Consider the following 22,808-nt stretch of genomic DNA (forward strand, 5'->3'; position numbering starts at 1 on the left):
CAAAAAAACCCAATCATTTACTAATTAACAATCATAAAACAAAGGAAATTTCAAAAAAGTTTAAGAAATAATAAATAATTTTTCAAATATAAGAAAATGAGTGTTTTTTTCATGCATAAAGCATGAGATAGACAACTCAAGTAAAAATAACTAAAAGATTTAAGTTATATACCGAGTCAAGAACTCCCTTGAATCCCAAGCCATACATCGATCATGATTTCTTCACGAAGCATGAATCTAAACCAAGGAATCCCAAAACCCAAATAAGCAAAATACCAAGAATTTTTCTCTTGGCTTTGATACCATGTAAGGAAAACAAGAGAAATACAAAAGAGCCACCAAGGGCATACAATAGACAACAAGAGAATGCTCAAACACAAGTCCACAAAGGGACAATACACAAGCCAAACAATGGCAAATACAAAAGATTACAATAACCACTAATGGGCATACAAAAGAACACAAAACACTTAAAAATATGATCTTTATTATGAGAGAATGCTTAGAAAAGCATTAAGAAACAAGAGAGGGTTTTAGCTCATTTAAATAGGCATTACAAGAGGCCATACGGCCATTGGGATGCTCCCAACGGCTTTATTTATAGCCATTGGGGAGATCCCAATGACTATTTTGGACTTTGGCCAATATACCCTCATACAAAAAGGGAAAAGACAACAAAAATGTACAAAGACAAAACTGCCCCTAATGGGCAATACCTATTACATAAGTGCAAATAACCAAAATGCCCTACATGGGCAAAAAACTATTACAATAATAAAACAATTACAAAAATATATAATATATACATATACATGAATCAATACATTTTAACAAGTTGAGCTTAGGGTCTAGCCTATAGTAGAGATTAAGTCAACCATACATAGTCAAGAGGCTATTCAAGGTGGTTCATGTCGAGTTTATCGGTCTCACCCAGTGCAGAGCTTGGGTTGATCTTCGCGAGAAGGCAAAAGCTCAGCTGTATCCTGCGAGCAAAGTTGCACGAATACCCATTGCACAAAGGAATTGATCTTAAGTGGGGCAACTATCGCTTGAAAGACAGTGTGTGTAATGCGTGCCTTTAAACACACCTGATTCAAGCTCAGTTGCCTTATCCATTGAGTGAAATATTTTTCAACAGGTAGGGCTGGTAAACGAACCGAGCAGCTCATGACTCGGCTCGGTTCGGCTCGTCATGAACTTGTTTGTGATCTGTTCATATAGTTGGTGAGCTAAGCCAAGAGTAGCTCATTAAGATGAAACAAGTCGGCCCCATCATAGGGTGTTCGGCTTGGGAGAGCTCATATAGATAAAATATATATTTTTAATATATAATATATATTGTAAGTGTAATATATAAAAATAAAAATGCATAAAATGTATATAAAAAGAGAAGGATGAATGAAAAATATATACATAAAATATGAACGATTAAGCATAATATATAAAAATTATAATATTTTAAGTGCATTATATGTATATATATATATTCCATGCATAAATAACATGAAATGTTTCAAAACGAGCTAGCTCATGTTCAGCTCGTCTCATTCAGGGATGAGCTGAGCTCGAGCTCATCTCGGCTAAACACAAATACAAGCCGAGCCACGAGCTCAATCCATTGGTAAATGAGCCAAGCCCGAACATGCCCTGTTCGGTTTGTTAGGCTCGTTTACCAGGCCTAGCTGCAGGGAAGTATTCTAGATGACGTTTCATTTACTTTCAGTTTCTAATCCTTGTGATTTCTTACCTACTTTGGGGCTTTTTGTTAAATCAAAGGGTTTAGGTGTTAGTTTTGAGCTACCTTCCTTTTTTTTCTTTTCCCCCCCTTTTGTTAATCATGCTGGATGATGTCCCCTGGTATATGTTGAATCAGAGACCTGTTTGGCTGGTGACATGACTTATTGACCAAAGCAGTTCTGATAAGTCTTACCTAAAGATGGACATAGTTGCACATCACCAGCTTAGTTTAACATTTGTCCAATTTGGTCAATGTGGAACAATGGCGATAGCTAGAAACAATCATGAAAACTTCTCAAGGGAAAGATGTGGAAATTTATGTGCCGCATATATAGTTTACTTTCATACAGATGGTAATTTGCATGCATTGCAAATGAACCATAACTAGAGGATATTTTTAGTTTATCATGTTTGTAAAACCAAAGAACACAAACCATAGTCTCCTTTTCCTGTGGATAGTTTTTTTTTTCCCTTGATTATTCTGATCTGTTGCCTTCTACAGGCATTAGTCCAGACATGTTTAGATTGAATACCATATTTTGGCAAGAGCAAGTGATTCAATATGAGCAGCTGATGGGAACCAACTATACAGAAATTCAGAATGTCATGGATATGAATGCTTACTGTGGTGGGTTTGCAGTTGCTTTAAGTAAATTGCCTCTGTGGGTTATGAATTTAGTTCCTGTGACTATGAAGAACACACTAGCTGCAATATATGACCGTGGGCTGATTGGTGCTTTCCATGATTGGTGAGAATACCTGCATCATTAGGTTTTTTTCTTTTCCTTTTGTGCATATTTTTTATGGTCCATCTCCAACTTGTTGGTACCTCAAGTGTGTGCCTTTCTCCACATACCCAAGAACGTATGATCTGTTACATGCTTCTCACCTTTTTCACACTATAAGAACCGAGGTGAAGGTTGTTTAATGGAAGATATTATGCTAGAAATGGATAGGATCATCCGGCCTCAGGTACCGTGCTACACTTTTTGCATGACCCTCTTATGGTGCTTCTTTGATTCTGCAGATAGTCCATTTTACGATGTCCACTTTATTCAACATTTCATTTCTTTTTATGCAATGCCTTGAGAAAGCTGCTTAGTTCTTATATTCTTCAAGTTGAAAGAACTCCATGGTTTCTCATGTGCCATGTTATTTGTTTGCATTCTTTATGCCAATGCATGTTTTGTGAAATTTTACTTGGTAAAAAAACATTGTAAAACTATTCTTCAATTTCTGCCTCAGAAAGTCAAAATCCAAATGAAAATATGCTATTTTGTCGTGTTTGAGTGCAAACATTAAATTGGCTGCAAATACCTAAAATCTTACTATGTTAGGTATACTAGATAAAAAGTTACAGTCATAGCATGGAGGGGAGGGGGAGGAGAAACCAACCTTCCTTACTACCCATGGGAGGAGAAAAAAAAAGGAATTTTAATCTGCCACCCCCGCTCCTAGTCAGCCATGAAGACTAACACAACAGGTCACTGAAAGAGTTGAAACCATGGTTGCCAGTCGAGGAAGCGGGAAGCGATACCGGAAGCGGAAGCTGAGACAACTTAGGAGCGAATCAGGAAGCGTCTTGGAAGTGAACCGGAAGCGACCTAGGAAGCGAGGGGGAAGCGAAAAAAGAGAAAAAAAACAAAAACAAAAATAAAAATACAAAAAAAAAAAATAAAAATACAAAAAAAAAATGAAAAAAATGGGGGAAGCGCGCTTCCCCCAAAAAATGTGCTTCGGGGAAGCGCGCTTCCCCAGTTACCTAGGCGTTTCCGGTAACTCTGGTTGAAACCCATTATGGCAACATTAGAAAGTGGACAATGGAGAAAGAGGTCTGTTTTGGAGGAGCCTGGGAAATGATGGCTGAGGATTTCAAAAGAATCTGCACATTTTCATTGGTTAATTGCATGGGAAACCATAGTTTGATACTAAAATAATTATGATGTTGAACACCAGATTTCAGATGTTGACAAGTTCACAAACTTTTAGTGCCACCAGTATATTTCATAATTTCATAGCAGTACTTTGTTTTGACTAGCACCAAACCTAGTTTTACAAAGTTGCAAAACATATAAACACAATAAATTGTATTTTCAGTGGTAATTACATATGTTATAAGTTATCAGAAAATACTGTTGGTAGTCCTATTCAGGAGAGTCCTACAACGAGTTCCAAAAAATGTCAAGGGCAGTAAATAATGGTCAACTTGTTAGTATTTGCTATAGGCCATAGGCTTCACAGTAGTCCAAGTCAGTAGACAAATAAATAGTAGTGCAAGTGTGACTATCTAGAAAGCGTTGTCATACAATAGTTGATGTTCAGTATAATTTATAGATATATTCACGATGCATTTTTCAATATAATGACATCAGAGCAAAATATAGAGAAACTTTTAAAAGGAAGGATGGGTAGGACACTTTTCAAACATCTCCGATCGAAAAAAGGAGGAGTTGGAGTTGCTTGCAAAATATAAGTTGACAATCTGTAACATGTTTTTTACCATATAAACCATTTAGGTTATATGTGTAGGGCTTTTTTTTTTAGAGAAAAGATAATAAAATTATTAGAAATAGGCACAATGAAACAGATCAATCTAGTTAGGTGGCGTGTGATGAGGTATCACACCCCCATTCAAACCGAATAGCCAAATTCATTCCCAATACACAAAGTTAGAACATGACCAATCCAAAATCAGCAGCAAAGAGAGGAAATGTGCAGAACCGAATGTGACCGAGCATGGTGCTCATGTCGCAGCCCTGTTATTCCCTAACCAATCAGTTAGCAGTCCGGCCATTTGCGATGCACCCGTTCCTTGACTTCCCACTTCAGCTGGTACAAAATGCCTTCCAGATCAGGAGCCTTACCCCTTGAAGATGCGTTGATTTCTTTCGAGCCAAATAAGTCTCCAAGCTGTTAAGAACCATACACGCCATACAAATTTCCAGCGAGAGCCTTTTGAGTTCATGCGGGATGCAATCAAGACCTCTCTTAGGAAAGCGATGTTGTCCCAATTCATGAAATGGTCATTCCACGCTCGGTGCATTAAGGTGCAGATGAAGATACAATTCCAAAAGAGCCGAGAAGTGGACTCCTCCTCACAATAACAAAGCGAGCATTGGCTAGCAAGGTGACACCCCCGACGCTTGAGTCTAAGTTTCGTATTAACTGCCTCACAAAGAATCATCCAACCCATGAGAGACCCTCTAAGTGGGAGCCCACCATCCACAAAGATTTCTTCAGTAGCCATGTAGGGGGGGGGCATGCCAAGGAAACGGTACATGGTAGACACTTTAAAGTCACCTTCCTTAGCTAGTGGCCAACAAACCTCATCTTCCCATTGAGAATCAGGAAAACTATCTAATTCTCCGGAAGAGTAACCCTCCAATAATGATGCCATAAGTGTTGTCCATTCGCAAAAGACCATATCTGATGGCTCTCTTCTTAGTACAATGTCCCATACCTCTTCTAAACTCAACCAAAAATCACTATTTGGCTCTAGTTATTCCGAAGTTTGGTATCCCCACACCAAACATCTTTGCCAAAACAAAGTACCAGAGTATCGTTACCCACCTCCACCCGAATAACCGAATTGAAGTGGTCCAATGTCGTGACCCACCCTTTCCAAATCCTGGAACCTTTTTTCCATTTATGATTTTCGGACCAGCACCAACACCAACCCACCAAATCATGTTTTTCCAATAAGATTAGACTAAGTGTGCCCTCTTTCGTATATATCCTCCATAGCCATTTAGACAAGAGGGCAAGGTTGAATTTTCTCAAATTATGGATCCCTAATCCCCCAACTTGTAGTGGTTGGAAGACAAAAGACCAATTAATGGGCGCCTTAGACTTCCCTTCGATCTACCCGTGCCAAATAAATTTTTGAAAGAAAGTATTTAGGTGCTTTTCTACCTTGGGCAACTTGAAAATTTATAGGAAGTGAAGCGCGAAGCAAGAGATGTTGAAACAAACAAGGTTTATTCTACCCGCTCTTGAGAGCAAACGGGAAGCACAAGACTGAACTTTTTATCAAATTTTATCCACCATGCTCCAATGAGACTCCGTAGAGACCCCCAAATGTAGTTGCAGCCCCAAGTATTTCAAAGGCAAGGAACCCTCTTCACAATTAAAAATTGCCGGGGCTAATCTTTGGGAGTCCCCATTAGGGTCATTCAACGCCATTATTTGTCTCTTTCCTTCATTCATACGAAAACCGAAAATTTTCGAAAAACATTTAAGCAACACCCATCGGGTCCACATGTTATTCTCCGAAGCCTTCCCAAAAATCAAGTCATCCGCAAAAGGGTGGGAATTTGTAATTGAGTCTGATACTTTGCATCCCTTGAACACACCTGCCTCCTCGGCATGTGAGATCATCACCGATAGCGCTTCCATAGCCATGATGAAAAGAAGAAGTGATAACGGGTTGCCTTGCCTCAACCCTCTTTTTGGCATAAAGAAGTCACCATTCTCCTCATTAAGGGAGACCACAATCGAGGTTGCAGAAAGAAACCCTTCAATCCAATGCTTCCACTTCTCACCAAACCTCATCTTTTGCATACAACACAACAAAAATCTTCAATCTAAAGAATTAAAGGCTTTTTTAGGGTCTATTTTTAAGACAAAAGATTTCTTACCTTGGAGCTTGATGGAGTGGAGCGTCTCATGTGCAGTAACACACGCATCATGGAGGCGGCGACCATGAATGAATGCGCTTTGCCATTTTGAGATGAGGTGTCCAATAACTCCCTTGATTCTCATTGCCAAAATCTTTGATATGATTTTGAAGACGGTGCCCACCAAAGAGATGGTCTAAATCTTTCAATGTTTTGGGCTTGCGGGTCCTTAGGGACGAGGACAAGTGTCAACTTGCCCATAACCCCTGGTATCTTGGCATTTGAATGAAACTCCATCATCAATTAAAGTAGATCAGCCTTGACACACTCCCAAGTGAGCTTTAAAAACTCTATAGGGAACCCATCAATACCCAGGCTCTTGCCATTTGGAAGAGACCAAATAGCATTCTTGATCTCGTCCACGGTGAAAGCGCTAGTGATGCTCCTCCTTTCCTCTTCGCTTATGGATTTGAAAGCCATGTTAGAGATGTCATAATCCGCACCCACCACATAAGAGAAGCGGGCTTTGAAGAATTCGGTGGCACAAGGCAAGATTTGAGAGCCCTCCTTCCTATAGGGCTTGAAATTCAAGAATAAAAAACAAGGGTTTCTACTAATGTATGGTACTAATACAACTAGCCTATTTTTTCCACATGTATACATGTAACTATGCATTTATGTACCCTTATCCATGTCTTTATAACATAGTTGAGAGAATGCATTTCTCTTGTATAAATAATTGTTGTATTTGGTATATTTCCTGACATTTTCGCACTCTCAATGGGTATGTAAGATTTCACAACTCTTCTGCATCATTTAAGAGATTTACCCTATTTCCTGGAATTGGACCATAGAGTAGCTGTTTTATAAGATCATCTCCTTTTGCAGGGTATCATTATTATCAGAGATGAGGCAGTCATTGTGTCAAGAGTCAAAGATCAAGCTCCTAAATTCCTGTGGGATGCTGAATCACATGTTCTTTCGGATGAAAGTGGCAATAAAGAAAATGTATTGATATGTAGAAAGAAATTTTGGGCAATTTCTTAGTATGTATAGCTTTTTAGCTATTGGCTGAAGGCGGTCCCGATTCTTTGAATGCATTTTGTTGTAATTTCATTAGATGAGCTCAACTTTCTTTTATGATCAACAATCAGTTATTAAAGTGCTGATTTGTGTTTTCCTCTGATATTCTATGTAGCATGCAATGTACTATTATCACTAGAGTAACTATTTGCTGGTTGGAAGATATTCATAGAATTGCCAAGAAAAATTTGGATCCTGCTGTGCAGCTTCTGCCATTTGAACAAGAGTACTCAATAATAGGTGACACTTTTTTTTTCTTGATAATGCGGAGAAACCAACACTCTAGTTTACATGTCCTGTTACAGGTTGAAAGGTGTCATGTTGACCATGCCCTGTTTTGGTATTCACAGTATAAAACTCCTCGAGTACTCCCCCTTCCCTTAAGGCAGGGGTTGCCCTTCCCGAGTATCAAACTCTTGACATCCAACTTAAATGTCTTAAGCTGACCTACCCTAGCCAGATGTGTGGAGCCCCTGTGATCTAGAAGGCCTCTGCTTTTAAAAAGAAAAGGCGAGTAAAAATGGGAAGGGTCCACTAGCTCTTGGATTGATAGTGGATTTACCACCTACCATCTCATTGTTCCACAGATTGTACTCCCAGATCTGCACATCATTGGGGATGTCTTGGTGGCGGTCTAATAGATATGAAGCATTTTATCATGCCTATAATTTATTGATTTTGGGCACATGGTCTTGGATTTAGGGACCTCAATGGTTGTATTAGAGGTCAGATGTCCAACAGAATCCAAATCCATTTAGTCGGATTTAATAAGAGCGAATGACATTTGTTCAATAATCAGATACAGATTCAGTTCAGTGTATCACATCCCAATCAGTATCCTATGGATACTTGAAATCCAATTACGTGTAAAGGGCATATCCAGTTAGCTACTTAAATTGTAATCTGAAACGGAGTCAGGCCCCAAATATGCAACATTTGACTAGGTTGGATTTAGTAATGCCTACTGCATCCAAACCAATATGTTTCTACTAGGATCAATTTCAAAAAAAAAAAAAAACGGAGTCTGTATAGATAGAGTTGATCCAAGTAGGAACAGACTCCAATTAAGCTCTGTATGGGAGTTGTAGTTGAGAGTGGCGATGGAGGGTTCACCAAATCCCAAGCATCTCCATTGATTGGAGTCACCGTTTTGGGAGGGGAGCCGGAGATGGAATCAGTGTTGGGAGGGGAGATGGTATTATAAATGGATGGACTTCAAAAACGTCCTCATGAGGATGTTGTTGCAAAATCCACCAATTTCAACACCGCTCCCAACAATGGCTCCCAAACAGAGCCTTATTATTACTTATTTGTTATTTCAAGCGAAAGAGTTGTGAGAGAGGCGACGTGCTTATTGAGAATTGATTGCAATCGAAAGACAAAAAATCGTAAAGAAGTTCACTATTCTCCATTAGTTACTGCAGTGTAATTGGATGTGTATAAGTAAAACTAATTCATTCCAAAAAGTGATTGGGTTGCAAAAATAAAGAACTTATACTAAAGAAACATTACAAGTCCTGGGATTTATTTTTCATTGGATTTTGACAAAGCCATTTTTTTTTTTAGATATGAACTATGAATCATTCAATAATAGGAATCTTTATATCCTTGTATATAAAAGAACAAATACATGCATGTTATGTTCGTTTAAACATATACTGCATTTAGCTGTTGGAGTAAGAGAAAGTGCTAAGGTCCATCTGTCAAAAAGACAAGTAAATGATGAATATCTTACATAAAAGAGAGGGTTAAAATCAAAGTCAGCTGCTATGGTTCAACAAAAGGACATAATTTATAGATTTCAAGATAAATATTCAAACGATTAGGTATTTAAATTTTCATGGGGATAAATTTCAAAGCTCAATATGAACCATTACCAGAACATAAACACAAGTGACTCTTGGAAAAGGAAGATCCTTTCCAAAGTCAGGCCAGCTTCTTCCTGTTCATTCTTTGAATTCAGAGTGTTCTACTATTAGATTTTATATGATAAGGAACCATCCCTTAATCACAATCTATTGTATTCTGACTCAACGATTCAATTGTAAATTGCTAAGATCATGCGGTTTGATCTGAGTTATGGTTTAGTAACCCTGAAATATTGAGTTGTCAACCTAATCGATTCATCAAGAGAAAGACCATGATCCCAATCAATTCTCTATTTATACGAGATGTTCAGAGATAGAGTGGTTCATACCATCGAGCAGGATAGGGATGACCATTTTATACTGGACAAATGGAAGATTGAATCATGTGAGGATGGAGCATTTCCTATGTTCTTTTGGCAAATTCAGCCCTGCAGATGTGTTCGGCATGATCCATTTGCTAGGAATCGACACTTGGATCGTGCATTTTCAATAAAAAAATGACTTTTTGATCATTGAATATTTATGAAATTTCTCGACTGTTGATTCTCAAGCTGTAAGAAAACATGCTCACTTGTCATAATTGGGTAATCCAAGAGCCTACCCCTATAAAACAAAGCATGTAGGATGCATCTGTATGGTGAAACTTAAAGGTAAAAAAAAAAACTGAATCTTGGTTCAAACGAAAGTTCACATATTTCTAGTGCACAAAATAAAGTTGTACTCAAGAAAAGTTATAGAGTGCAACTGCGTGAGCACCTAAAAACAGAAGCAACAATGACTTCAAAGATTAGTTTGACACGAGACTAAGTGATAGAGACACATTGATAAATTAGTAACTGCGGATTTGTAAGAGATCATCCGGGGGAGAAGATATGGAGAGACGATCAGGTGCAATGTGATTGCACACTTTTAGTGTGCTGTTGCACCTGATCATTCTCCATCTTGAGGATACAGGATGTTAGCCATGGGGCCCAACAGCAAATGGTGGGTGATCAGGTGCAGCAGCACACCAAAAGTGTGCAATCACATTGCACCTGATCTTCCCTCAAAAATATGAGACTCAAAAGGATTCCTAGGTCAGTGTCCGAAGCCTGCTGCCAAGTTAGTGCTCTAAAAAGATGACTGGTTTCATGTCTCAGATCAAGTGAATCCAATTATGGCTTTGTTATGATTCTCTTCCAAGCACAGGGGAATCCAGTCATCTTGAGCAAGTCTGACCAAGGTGTTGTCCAGACAAGGATAAAGCCTTCCCCAGCCTTCAACTGAGAGATTATGCCAGGTTTGGTAGTTGATCAGCAAGACTCAGTTATGTGCAACACCTAATCAATAAAGCCAAACAAGACTACTGACATAAGGACCTCAGTAATGGCGAGAACCAGGTCTGTAGCCCAAGAAAAAGTTTGTTCAATGTCTATGCAATCAAGCCACCAGACTGGCCTAGCGCTTGGTCTGGTTTGGCCAGCCTTCCATTCGTTTTTTGCCTGATCAATACAGGGTCTAAACCTGACCCCATATTCATCAGGTTGGGTCCAGGCTGGGCTGATTGGAGGATAGGCCGGGTCAGTAAAATATTAAAAAGAAATAAAACAAATTGAACTAAGACTTTTTCAAGCTTAACGGACCAGGTTCAGCCTTGTTCAGGCCCGAAATTGCCTGATAACCTTGCATACTGGGTCAATGTGCAGGCAATGGATTTTTTATCTATAACTAAAGCCCTCAGTAACAGAAAGAACTACTCTAAAAACACCAACCTTCTTCGTTGGTAAAGATGCACAAATACATGGTAAATTCAAACGCATGTGGATGCATCAAAACTAAGTGTCCTAGATAATTAGCTAGCCAGTACATGCGTTGCATCTACTTTGATGGGGCAGTGGCTTCAGAGCTTGCTGCATCTCTGGAGCACTGTGCCACATAGGGCTTCAGCTGCACAAAAAGGCAAGGTTCACAAATATTAGGTTCACATCTTTATTGAAAACATGAATGACAGTTCACAGTAGAAGAATGATACTGATGGGAGCACTAAACAGGAGCTTTGGTCAATATCACAGATTACCAAGCTTGAAAGGTCGCACAGAAATGTAACAACCATAAGTATGCAAATTAATAGCATGTGCCCACCCAAACAACCATCAGAAAAATGTAGACCAAAGTGCCAAAAATTGCAGGCTTATGCTATCAAGTGAAGATGGAGTCCACCAAAGTGAGATTAGGATGACTTGGAAGATTAGACATTAACTTGGATATCTCAGGTACCCATATACATATCAAGACTGCAGCATTTAGTACTTTGTCCAACGGCAGCCAAACATGAGGCCTTAATTGGAAGACCTCAAGTTCAAAATACATCTTAAAATGGTATCAATTTTTTAGTTGCCAGTAATGTTGATAAATAACCAAACACCAACGCATAGCTAGTAGTTGCTTGATTCAGTATGTCTTCTTCTTTGATAAATAACCAAATGCCAAACCAATTACTACACTATGTTTATTGTAGAATCTATTAAAGTGTGACCCACTATTCATATAGGATGATGTGATGCACTATAACATTAAATCCCATCTCTTTCAGGTGTTGTAGATGATAATGTAATCGCTCCTAACATTGCAATTTATAGTGAGAACATTGATGCTACTGCCAAATATACATCAAACCCAAAATTTATGCAGTTCCAAGTCAGATCTCGCTAAAAAATAACAGTTTATTAATGCTCGAGTATCTCACTAGGCAAAAACCAAGACTCAACAAATGCAAGAGTTACAGGCAGATATAGGATCTGTGTGTAAAAGCAGTAATATGAATTATTCGCTAAATACCTAGCACTCATTCTTGGGCCTTCTTTGGCATATCTTTGTTATATATATATATATATAATTTCTCTTTTTGAGCCAGGGGTATTTTGGTCTTTTCTCCTTGTAATAAACTTTGTCCTCTAGGGACAGCCTTTTTCTTTTACTTTTTTTTTCTTTTTGTCTTTTAACCAAAGACTAGGGGCTCTTTGGTCATTGGACCAAAGAGTCATTGGAGCTCCCAATGGCCTCCCCTTTATGTGTGGTATTATGTATAAATAGGGGTTAAACCCCACTTGTTCTTTCAATGCTTGTGTTAAGCATTTGATCAATAAAGGCTGATATTTTTACGTTCTTGTGTATTTATTTTTTGCCTTATGACTTTTGTATTGTCTCATAGTGGACTTGTGCATATGCACTTGTATGATTGTGATCTTGTAAGCCCTTAGTGGCTAGTGTTTCGTGCTTTCGCATATTTCATTACATGGTATCATAGTCATAGTGCTCTTCGATTTGTGAAAAGTTGTCATCAAGTGATTGTGTTCTAGACAGTTTTTTAAGAGATCATGCCCTCCTTCTCTCCATTTCACTCTCTTCCTCTTCCTCTCTTTCTCACATAATCAAGACCAAAATCAACCTCTCATTTAAGCTCAATAGAAAAAACTACATAATGTTGCCATCCGCTATGGAAAACAATCTCAAATGAAAGAAGCTTTGGGGGTATGTAATGGGCACTATCCCCGAACCCCAACTCAAGCTCACAAAAATTGAAGGAGCTTAAGAGAAGGCTTTAGAGGAAGATGCTTATGCCAAGGCCATTGAGGATCATCATAAGTTTAAGATTGAGAGAGCAACCATGCAAAAATTCTTGCATGGTTCATGAACAATGTCGAGCTTAAGGTATGTGCAAACATTGCTAAATTTTGAAAAGCCAATGAAGCTTGAATTTTTATGAAGGGTATGTATACCTCCAAAAAAAAACTTGCAAGAGCATATTTTTTTGCAAGAAAAAGTTAGAACCTATGTCACACGGACTCAGCTCCAAGGTCGACGCACCCGCATCGACACGCACGGACACGGGTGCAGCTCGGACTCGGTCAAACCGACCCAGGGTCAACGCACCCAGGGTCATTTTGGTCCATTTTTATTTTTATTTTTTTTTTAAAAAAAAATCTGGGCTACAGAATTTAAGGAAAAAAACCCCTCCTGTAAGGAAAAAAACCATGAATCAGGCTTCACAACTCATCACCTGTCCCCTAATGGGCACAACTTTGATCGAGTCTTATATATATATATATTTATTTATTTATATATATTTTTTAAATATATATATATATATATATATATATATATATATATAGCCGAGTCCCCGTGTCCAAAATTTTTGAAATTGCGCCGCACCCGCACCCATGTGACATAGGTTAGAACTACTAAGCAAGGGGACTTAAGTATCCAACATTTTTATAGTGCTTTAAATCTCCTATGGGATAAACTAGTACTTTTGGAGCCTGAGTTGCCATTGAAGATGTGAAACTTAGGCAAAAACAAATGGAACAAGAGAGATTTTTTCAATTCTTGTATGGGCTTCATTCCGAATTTGAGCAAATTAGATCTCTCTTACATAGATCTACTCCTTTTCTTCTTAAAGATGCTACTGTCGAAATTGTTCAAGAAGAAACTCGTCTTTGAATGAGTAAAAGTTGTGATGAAGTGTTGATAGTATCTAAACCCGACAACAATGTTAAGACCTATAAGCCTCCACACTTTGAGAGGCAAAACAACTATAATAATAATAATAATAACTATAGTGGTGCAAAAAAAAATGAATATTTGTAATCATTGTAATGAGCCAGGTCACATTAAACCAGGGTTACCGGAAGCGCCTAGCTAAAAGGGGAAGCGCGCTTCCCCGAAGCGCGGAACGTCGCGCTTCCGAAGCGTGGGGGGAAGCGGCCGCCTTTTTTGGGAAGCGCGTCCCCCTTTTTTGGGAAGCGCGCTTCCCTTTAATGGGGGACGCGCTTCCCTTTAATGGGAAGCGCGCTTCCCCCTCGCTTCCCCTGTTTTTTTCAATTTTTTTTGTATTTTGTATTTTTTATTTTTATTTTTTTCGCTTCCCCCTCGCTTCCGAGACACTTCCTATGTCGCTTCCGAGATGCTTCCTAGGTCGCTTCCGAGACACTTCCCGAATCGCTCCTAAGTGGTCCCACGCTTCCCCGCTTCCTAAAATTTTGAAAGTGCCTCGCTTCCCGCTCTCGCTTCCCGCTCCCGCTTCCTCAACTGGCAACCATGCATTAAACCCGCTTGTCCTAAGTTGAATGAAACCTTCAAGTATAAGGTTGCTTTCGTTCAAGAATCTACTTTCAAGAAGAAAGGAGAAGAAAGCAAAAGTGGAGGCAATCTTAAAGCCACACTTGGTCAAATATCCATGACACTTCAACAAATTCTTAAAGCAACCTCATCTACATCGGGTACCGTCATTGCCTCCTCATCTTCACCCGGTATGTATTCTTGGATTCTAGATTTGAGAGCATCTTTTCATATGATCCCTCATGAGAATGCCTTATCTGATATATGCATAAACTCAAACTTGTCTTGTGTTTCTACTGCCGATGGAACCATTTTGAAAATTGAGAGTATAGGAACTTTGGACTCTAAAAATGTTCAAAATTTTCTTGTTACAAAAGTTAGAGTTGTTCCTAAACTAAAGTTAAACATTTTTTCAGATTCTCAAATTGCCAACCATGGGTAAGAAATATCTTTTTCATCTAAAAGTTGCTTTGTGCAGAATCTCTGATCCGAGAAGTGGATTGGGCAAGGCCATAGGAAAGAAGATCTTTACTTTATGGACTGATTGTCTACAACAACAACAACAACAACAACAACAACAACAACAACAACAACAACTATGCCTTCATCCCAAAACAATTGGGGTCAGCGATATGAACCAAAAAAGAAATTCATTTTGGGTCTTCCACATGAATCCTTTTTCTCCAATCATTTCTATCCAACGCCATGTCCTCGGTGAGGTTCAAAGCATTCATATCCTTTCCTATCATCTCCATCCAAGTCTTCCTAGGCCTACCCCGACCTCTTTTAACTAATATATTTTCCCATTTCTCCAACCTTCTAACTGGAGCATCATTAGGCCTTCGCCGAATATGTCCAAACCACCGTAAACGATTCTCTCGCATCTTATTTTCAATGGGTGCAACACCTACCTTCTTACGTATCTCTTCGTTCCGAATCTTATCTTTTATTGTATTTCCACACATCCATCTAAGCATCCGCATCTCAGCTACACTCATTTTTTGAATATGATGTCTCTTGGCAGCCCAACATTCCGTACCATATAGTAAAGCGGGTCTAATAGTCGTCCTATAAAACTTTCCCTTCAACCGCAATGGCATTCTACGATCGCTTCCGAGATGCTCTCTCCCTTCAAAATCTTTTTGTAACCATGTCCAAAATAAGGGAATTGAAACTTGGCATAAAAGACTTGGACATCCAAACTATTCTAAAATGTATGTTTTTTCTTTTGAAAAGAAATTTTGTGGTATATAATGCGAGCCAGTACCTATCGATCACTTGACCTGACATAGCACATGTGGTCCATAGTGCGAGCCAGTTTCAACATGCACTTACCTCAGTTCACATGGTTGTTATGAGAATTGTCAGATATTTGAAGGGACACCATAACTAAAGGGTTTTTCTTATCCTCTTCATCATCTCTAAATTTAATTGCTTATATTGATTCAGATTGGAGAGATAATCCTAATTATCGCATTTCTACTACATGTTATTGTATTTTTCTTGGCTATTTGCTCATCTCTTGGAGGTATAAGAAGCAACAAAAAGTCACTTTCTTCCACCAAAGCAGAGACTTAGGCAATGACAACTACAACCACAAAGATTGTTTGGCTAAGAAGTCTGCTAAAAGACATGGGCGTCATTATCTCTACACCATCGAAAATGTGTTGCAACAACAAAATTGTTATTTACATTGCGAGCAATCACACATTTCACTTGCACAAAGCATATAGAGATGGATTGTCACTATGTTCGAGAGGAATTTCTTAAAGGGACCATAAAGCTTTCATATATGACATCAGAGTTCTAGCTCGTTGACTTCTTCACCAAAGCATTACCATCGTTGCATTTTTCTTTTCTCCTTGGCAAACTTTTGGTCATCTCATCGTCATTTTTAGGGGGGAGTGTTAAATATATATATATATATATATATATATATATTCTTTCTTTTTAGAATATATTTTAGAAAATTATGCATTTTTCTTTTTGCTTTTTTGTTTTTATTTATTTTTGTTTCATGACAAAAAAGCTATCAAGGGCATTTTTGTCTTTCCTGTTTTAGCCGTTGGGCTGGTCCAATTATTAGCTCAACTAGCCGTTGGACTAGCCCAATGGCTAGTTGAGTCTCTCTTTTCTCTCCTTTGTGTATATATAGGGGTTACACCCCTCTTGTGATTTATGCTTCTCTAAAGTATCTGTAAGATAAATAAAATTTATTTTTTATATTGTTTGCTCTTGTGCTTTCCCTTAGTGGCTCATGTGCTTTGCCCTTGGTGGCTTTTTGTATTTGCCTATAGTGGCATGTGTTCTTTGCCCTTAGTGGCCCTTGTACTTGTGTGCTCTTGATTCCATTACAGTATGACTCACTTTTCTTACCAGGTTCCCTAGGATGAATTGCTTATAGACATTGCTATATTAATTTAAAAACATACCTAAAAAAGTAATGATATTGTAGACAAGTTACAAATGCACAAACCTTGAAATTGATTAAATCAGGAACAACATAGTGGGGCAATTTTTCATCCATCACAACATATCCACCTGCACAAAAGTGATTTCACCTTTGCGTGTAGGGAAACCAGTAGGCTTGCAATTTTTTCCCTTGTAATAATCACGAGGGCCTCTTTTAGAAGAGAGGATGTCAAGAGAGGAGCTACGCTTTCTTCTCATTGCTCGACAAATACCCATTATTAACCCCAATGCCATTGTTCCCCTTGCCTTAGCTGTACACAAGTACTACTGTACTGGCGCCAAAAAGAACAGCCAAATTCAAAAGCCAAGACCTTGGCAATGGATCCATAAGCAAAAATGAGAAAATAAATAAACATAAAGAATAATTCTCTACATTCACAAAATGTATTTTCAAATAACTAGAAAAGAGAAATTTAACATTTCCTAATTCCTATGGATGACTACAACCAACAAGAAAATGTTTAGCATCATGATTACACAGTCTATTTCTTACTACCTTTTGCGCTAAGTAGGGTGAAATATTACAACTGGATTGAGAGAACTATCTCAACCCAGGGATCTCAGTTTAAATCACATCAGGGCTATCCATCAGTTTGACCACAAAGAAATAATAAAAACAGTAACTTGAACTGCATGACACATTTTTGTATAAGATATCATACTCTCTCGATGGCATTGAAGAAATTGCCCCATCAACACCATAGTAATGTAAGTGAACATTGCCAAACAAATATTCAACGTAAAAATGCCAGCAATAACTTCCATAAAAAATTGGATGAGCCTGAGCATGCCTATATCTCTAGTAGCACCCAAGTTCATTCTACTTTGTTAAATCAAACATAAATTTTACTCCCATAACCACTTGGTTATGAAGTAATTGCCATTTAATAAGATGCATCTCTGTGTTATGGCTCCAGCCATCATAAAATGACTTTGATGTTACTTGCTATACAATATATTCAAACTGAAGAATAACCAACAAAAGTCACTAATAACAATGTAACTTCTGATATTAAATCTGGAAACCATGTTGGAATCTTTTCCTGTCCATATGACACTGTAATGCATGACAACAAATGTCATAGGTTAATAATATCTATTAAAATTCTTAAGCGTACCAACAAAGATCCACAAGATGCATAAAAATGGATGCTCTTCTTAGCAAAGCATACATAAGAGCACCACCTAGCACAAAGCCTAGCGTAGAGCCTACAAGCATAGAGCAAAGAAAATTCTCTTCTTTGAGCATAGAACTGCTACGCAGGACTATAAAAAGCCAATAGCACTAGGCGAGATGTCTGAACCGAATCTCGTGACTGAGATTCACAAAGATAGAACTCATGTCACTAACAAAAGTGTCTTCTCAGAATGAGTGTCCAGCAAAGTGGAGCAAGCAGAGGGGGTTACTAGATTGGTAAGGGTGAATATGCAACAGGAAAGGCAGCAGACCCGGGACCAGCAGCCAAGCCAGCCACGCTACACCAGAATGTAATTTCTTGGAAAGACAGCCTTTCTCAGGAAAAATGTGGTTAGCTTTTTATAGATTTTTTTTTCATTCTTAAAGAAGTACGATATATTTTGTGACATCTTAAAAATAATGTCTCTTTCATGATATTGTCTGCAAGAAATTCAAAGTTCTGGTACTTTTTGAATTATTCAAGAGATTGCAGTAGATTAAAGTTTTTTAAAGTTCACAAGATCATGCTGCAAGAAATTGAAAAGGGCAGATATTTGTAATTATGTCTTAATAGGCTAATTCACGAACATGCCAACTTATATTTCCGTGGATATAAGGCCAAGCAATAATGAGCATAACCTACAAATGGTAAGATAGAAATAGTTCCTTATCTCAGAAGGCCCAGTTAGCCACAGAAAAAGTAATTGAAGTTGCAGTTTCCTCTGTATCCAACATTTTCAAATTTTTAAGTATTTTCGACATTTTTTAGTAGCTTAAAGTTTCTCATTTCTTTTAACTATTTACTTTTATGATCTGTTAGGAGAAGATAATTGACAGGAACAGATGGAAATGAGTTGGAGCGAAACAGATTTGGAAGGAATTGAATGAAATTTACTAGTTTGGCAGCACCTTGTCATTGTCCAAGGATTCAGGCTAACCAATTCTTTCTGATTCGTTATTTTGTTTGGTGGCGATTCCTTATTTACATAGAATAAGTTCGGGTTGGATCTATGAACTGCTAATTGCAATGGTTTCTAAAACAAAGAGTTTTTGTAACAGGGTGGGTTGGTATATCATTCGAAATACCCTTGAAGCTTTGAGAAGCTATCAACCTCTATCCCTCCCTCACGCTAAGCGGCCATGACATGAGCCCACATTCATTACCTTAATATGATACCTCACAAAAACGATATGAAGTCAGTGCATTGTAAGAGGTGTTTCAGCAACAAACAACAGAAAAATACATTGTGAAAAGGTTTCCATCTTTTCAACCAAATCAACATGTTCAGTTTCAGAAAAGAATACCCACAATGTTGGACTTAAAGAAGCAATCAAGCAACGTCTAAGCAACAAAACTAGTCATGAATAGAGCACCCAAATTTAGAACCTTTCAGATAGCAGCATATTCAACATCTGTAACACCCAACCAATGGGAAAAAATAAACTAAGAAAAGAAGGATGAGATCCAGCAAGACCCCAATAATAAACAAACAAGCATGAATAATTTATCACTAGAGCCACTATCCTGGACATTACAGAAGCTGCCCTCATATCTTTTCCCTTGAACCTCAAAATACCTTCAAGATTTAACATACCAACAAGCCAGAATCCAAAAACAAAACGCAAAAGAAAGGATCCATTCTTCATTCTATTAAGATTGAAACAACACCAAACGCGATTTCTCTTTGGGGCTTTCGTTATGAATCTTTGAATAAGAAAAGAAGAAAGATCACTCCTTTCGGGAAAAAAAAAAGATCATGAGTTCTCAGCGTTCATTTCAGAAATTCAGAATACCAAACAAAATTAGAATAAAGAAAAAGAAAAAAGAAAAAGGGATTACCAAACCTCCTCCTCCTCCTCCTCTCTCTCTCTCTCTTTCTTTCTCTCTCTCTCTCTCTCGGGCAACGGCATGGTTAACCGGATCAATATAATGGACCGAATCAATCATCGGGTCAAGCTAGGTCCGATGAAGTTTGTTTGGTCCAACCGATTGGATCGAATCAGTGGTCATGTCCAAATTGATCCGCTTTGATGTTTCGGTTTCACTGCATGACTGGGTGTGGGTCCTTTTTTTTCCTCCTTGGGCACAAGCGGATCCGACCTAATTTTCCTAGCATTGTGGCCCATAATCCAAACTCCTAAGGAAACCCAAAGTTTCAGCCCAACTTCTATGTCACAATGATACGGGTACGAGCTGAGTGGTGACACGAGTTTGACAAGCAAGTTGGAAATATTTTTATTTGGAAAATGGGATAGGAGGACATAATTTTTAATTAATAAAAAACCATATTTTGATATTTTAATATGAAAATATATTTTTACTAAAATATTTTTAAAACTATTAAAATAACATTTAAACTAATGTCCACAGGGGTTGTGTCGGCATGTCAGTGCTAGGGATGGCAGTAGATCCAGGTGGGGGACAAGGTCTCCATCCCCACCCCGTCTCAAAATCTTGCCTTCCATTCTTGCATGGGTTTTGATTTTAACCTTCATCCCCGCTTTCATCCTTGTTTCATGTCCTTCGCCTTCCGTCCAAACAGGGCAAGGCGGGATGAAGCCATGTTTCTCCTTTTTAAAGTAGGAGAGAAAGCTTTAATAAAGGGGATCAAGGATGTGGCAGGGTGAAAAAAAGGGTAAGTCCATCCTTGCCTCCCTCCTCGCATGGGTTTTGATTTTAACCTTCATATCCATTCCATGTCCTCCATGCCCGGTCCAAACAAGGCGAGGCGGGTGTGATCATCGCAAAATTTTTCCTCTCTTTATGATTTCTCTTTCTTCCTTCTCTTTTCCTTTTCTAGCCTCTATTCTCCTCCTTTTTGAAGGGAGAAGGATAAAAGAAAGAAAAGAAAGAGAGAAGAGAAAAGAAAGAGAGAGAGAAGAGGAACTATTTTGCGGTTTTTCACTTGACCTTGATTTGAAAAATATTTAGAAAATTACTCGCCTCCGTTTTGAAAATATTGCGGGAAAAATGGAGAGACGGGATTCGCTCGTCGGTACGAGGTTCGACCGTTCTTGGCGCCTTTACCAAAGGTAATCGAACCAAGGATCGAATCTGTGCCTTTTGCTTTGCCTAAATATAATCTAAGAATTTTATTCTAACTCAAAATGCACAATGAACCATGCTTGTGCAATGCAAGAATGTATGCTCTTTTGAAAATTGATTTAGAAATTTCCAAGTATTTCTGAGATAAACTTGATAAGGGAGTGAAGAAATGATTGAATCTAACTTAGAACTTGAGATAGATCAGAGAAGTTCTAAGTCTTTGAAGTAATTTAGAGTTTGGAAGAATAGATCTTGGCTTTGAGAAAGAAATGATTTGAAGCTCTGAAATGAAAAGAAATGAAGTTTCAAAGTCAGAAATGGACTTTGAATTCAATCATGGATTTAGGAGAAGAAGATGAAATTTTGAAGTGATATTGAATTTGAATCTTAGAATGGATCTGAGAAAATCAAATGGTATAGAAATGGATTTAGGGAATTCAAATGAGATTGGATTTGAAATCTAGAATTGGGAATGGAATTGGATCTTAAAATGGATTTAAGATCTGAAATCTGAGATCCGATGTAAAATTGGGTTCTGGATCCTAAGATGGAATTGGATCTGAAGTCTAAGATCCAACATGTGATTGAGTTCTGGATCCTAAAATGGAACTGGATCTGAAGTCTGAGATCCAATGTAGAGTTGGATTCTGGATCCTAAAGGGGATTTGGATCTAAAGTCTAAGATCCGATGTAGAGTTGGACTCTGGATCCTAGAATAGAAAATTGGATCTGAAGTCTAAGATCCAAAAGTGAAATTGGTTCTGGATCCTATAAGAAAATTGGATCTGAAGTCTGAGATCCAATAAGTGGAATTTGGAGTTTTTGATTCCTAAAGAGGGATTGGATCTTAAAATGGATTTAAGATCTGAAATCTGAGATCCGATGTAAAATTGGGTTCTGGATCCTAAGATGGAATTGGATCTGAAGTCTAAGATCCAACATGTGATTGAGTTCTGGATCCTAAAATGGAACTGGATCTGAAGTCTGAGATCCAATGTAGAGTTGGATTCTGGATCCTAAAGTGTATTTGGAGTTAAATTCAGAAGATGAATCAAGAACTTCCAAGTTTAATTTGAACTTGGAAAATAAATTTTGGAAATTGAATCTTGGATATATAAATGAATTTCAAAGTTGAATTGGATTTTAAATTTAAGATAGAATTTGGAATTTGAAATACAAGATGATTCTGGAGTTTCAAAGTCAAAATGGGACTTTGAAATTGAATTCTTGAATCCTTTTGAGAAATAGAATTGAATTTGAATTTATAAATAGGATTTGATCTGAGAAATGAAGGAAAGAATTACTTGGATTTTATGAAAAAGAATTTAGAAATATGATGCAAATCTATCCTAAATGATGAATGAATTTAAATTTTTGAAATTGGATTTTGAAAAGCTATTCCATTCTTTAAATGAATTAAAATAAGATTGAAGATATAATACATCCTTGACTATGGTCATTGAATGTATTATATAATAATCTATATTTAAATTCAGGTGAAGAATGAAACACATTTGGTGCTTTTATAGAATTTAAATTGAAATTAACTCTCAATATACCCTGACTATGGCCATTGGTATATATTTTGAATTAATTTTAAGTTAAATTCTGATAAAAGAAGAAAATATTTAAGGAAATATGATGAATTTTGAAAATGGATCTAGTGTGGATCCAGTGTTATTTCGTAAAAGATAAAAATCCTAAGTCTTGTT

At 37.7% G+C, this 22,808-nt stretch overlaps 1 long non-coding RNA gene and 1 pseudogene across 1 annotated transcript; both read right to left on the reverse strand.

Moving 5' to 3' along the window:
* Positions 1-3,051: 3,051 nt before the first annotated feature.
* On the reverse strand, positions 3,052-3,595 carry LOC149849017 (uncharacterized). Its single transcript, XR_016433215.1, has 2 exons — positions 3,500-3,595; positions 3,052-3,341 (listed from the first exon to the last, which is right to left on the reverse strand). It is a non-coding gene; the product is annotated as an uncharacterized LOC149849017 (long non-coding RNA).
* A 7,447-nt stretch (positions 3,596-11,042) lies between these two features.
* LOC149849018 (uncharacterized) lies at positions 11,043-17,139 on the reverse strand (annotated as a pseudogene).
* Between the last annotated feature and the right edge of the window lie 5,669 nt (positions 17,140-22,808).

Source organism: Nuphar pumila, chromosome 1 (genome assembly GCF_984573655.1).
Source record: "Nuphar pumila chromosome 1, dmNupPumi1.hap1.1, whole genome shotgun sequence".
NCBI classification, from domain to species: domain Eukaryota; kingdom Viridiplantae; phylum Streptophyta; class Magnoliopsida; order Nymphaeales; family Nymphaeaceae; genus Nuphar; species Nuphar pumila.